This window comes from Solanum tuberosum, unplaced genomic scaffold (genome assembly GCF_000226075.1).
Source record: "Solanum tuberosum cultivar DM 1-3 516 R44 unplaced genomic scaffold, SolTub_3.0 scf00110, whole genome shotgun sequence".
NCBI classification, from domain to species: domain Eukaryota; kingdom Viridiplantae; phylum Streptophyta; class Magnoliopsida; order Solanales; family Solanaceae; genus Solanum; species Solanum tuberosum.
In genome coordinates, this window is record NW_006239037.1 from 680,683 (window position 1) to 682,979 (window position 2,297).

The window sequence follows — 2,297 nt, forward strand, 5'->3', positions numbered from 1 at the left end:
GCACTTGAATTGTACTACTCATGTACTGTCAATTCCTGGGGTCTCTCTTATCTACGCTGATGTAATTGTAATATAAATGATTCCTTCTAATAATTCAATCACAAAAAAAAGGATAAAAATCCAATTATTGATTTACGCAAAACTAATTTTTGAAACAAATATTATTATTTTTTGGTGTATGTTTGATTTAAAACGAAAACATTTATTTTGTGTCTCACACACCACTAACAATTCGTGTGGTATCTTTTTCTCTCACAAGCAAGTGGACCCAGTGGCGGATCCAGGATTTTAAGATCATGGGTGCTCACTTTTTAATATAAATGTACAATTATTTTAATTATCGTGAAAATAAAAGGCTTATTATTAGAAATAAGATTTCTAGTCATAAGTTACCGAGCAAACTACGATTAATATTAATATTTAAAAAAAAAAAAACTTCTAGTAGTACGATTCTCGACGAACTTTCATATTTTGAAGATATGAATAATTGTATCATATCATTGCATGTTGACAACTACAAATATTTACACTCTGGAGTTTTTAAGAACTTAAGTTTTTTGTTGTAATAAATGAGATATAGGAAATTCAAAAAGTGAAAAAATAAACTAAAAAAAAGAAGTTAAGATTGAAATGTTAGCGGAAAAATGGGCGAAGATTGAAAAAAGAAAAAAGAAGAGAAAATGTTTAGTAATATATGAAAGGAGTTAAGTAATAAACCTAAAAAGAATTGCTTCCTCGGAGATTCGAACTCCCGTTATCTCGGGTGCTGAGCGCTGTATATTCAGCTTCAGAACCAAAGCGGCTAAAGCACTTTAGTGTTTGTGGGTGCTCAACTGTTTAATATATTAATTTTTAAATATTTTATGTATAACTTTATACATTACGCGTTGAGATTAGTGGGTGCTCGAGCACCCAAAACCTACAACGTAGGTCCGCCCCTGAGTGGACCCAAAAAAAATATATAAGATTTGAGTCTATTTAAAAACACGGAATTAGCTATGGAATTTGTCGGTAGTTCCTAGCTATCCGTAGCTATATAGATCCTAGCTAAATGAATTGTCTTATAATCCGTAGCTAAATCGGATTAGCATGGGATTATTGTTATATAGCTAGGAAAGTTTATCCGTCGCTAATTCCTTATTTTCTAATAGTCGTAACTCTTACGTACATCTATTGTTATTTGTGTCAGTAGTTGTGTGAGACACAAAATAAGAAAAACAATTTATTTGTGTTATTTGTGTCATTTAAAACTATTTTTCTTTTAATAAGAAAAACAATTTTTTTTTCTCCTGATTGAAGAAAATGCCACCTAATTTCTTTAAGACCTAATCCATATTTTGGTGTAATAATAATAATAATAATAACCTACACAGAATAATGTATTGTTTTTACAAGATAAATGATTGACTAATACAGATGATATGAACACTTAGAAACATGGACAACACTATGTTACACTAGTATATCTTTCAAATAATTAACAAAGAAAATTAATACTTAATAATTCAACTAAAGTATAAAGGCAAGATTCCTTTATATTGAATATGAATTGTGTATGTGGTGATAGTATCATGTAAGAAGTTATGTTTTGGCAAATATCAAGTGGACATGTTATGCTGAGATTGATCATGTGATAGCGTGGCGGCGGAATCAAAATTTTTATTAAGGGGCATCAATGGTTATTTTAAAAAATTTATTACGAGACTAACAAGGCTAAAATGATATGCGGCCTCAAGAAATTTCGTGACCCCTTAACCACTGAACTAAATCTTCAATGGTAACCAAATATTTCCAAGGACCATCCTCTTTTTTGGCTCCTCTCTGTACAGTCAAGTAGTATTAAAGAAAGAGTTACTTGAAGTTCAGGAAGGTTGATGTGAAAAAAAATAATCTAGGCTATTAGAGTTTATTTAATTATTAATTTGCATTATTGTCCTTAACAAGCTTATTTAACTACATAGTTATATTTACTTGCTTAATAACAAAATTACAAGTTGAGTTGATTCGTCTATTCTTGATCTCATAACAAATTCAATTGTACCGATTAAGAAATAAATAGATCATTAAGAAATCCTTTTCCAAAAAAGACACGCCCAAAACATTAAACCGAAAACTATTAAATTTATTTAATAAGAAATAATAATAATAATAATAATAATAATAAAAAGTACTTTCTTTAGTTTATATCAAGTGAAATGTTGGAGCGTTTTCCATATTTACTCTTAATTTAACTAGGTTCTTAATTACTTAATAATTTTTAAGAGAATAATTTAAGAACAATCAAAAAGTGTAATAGT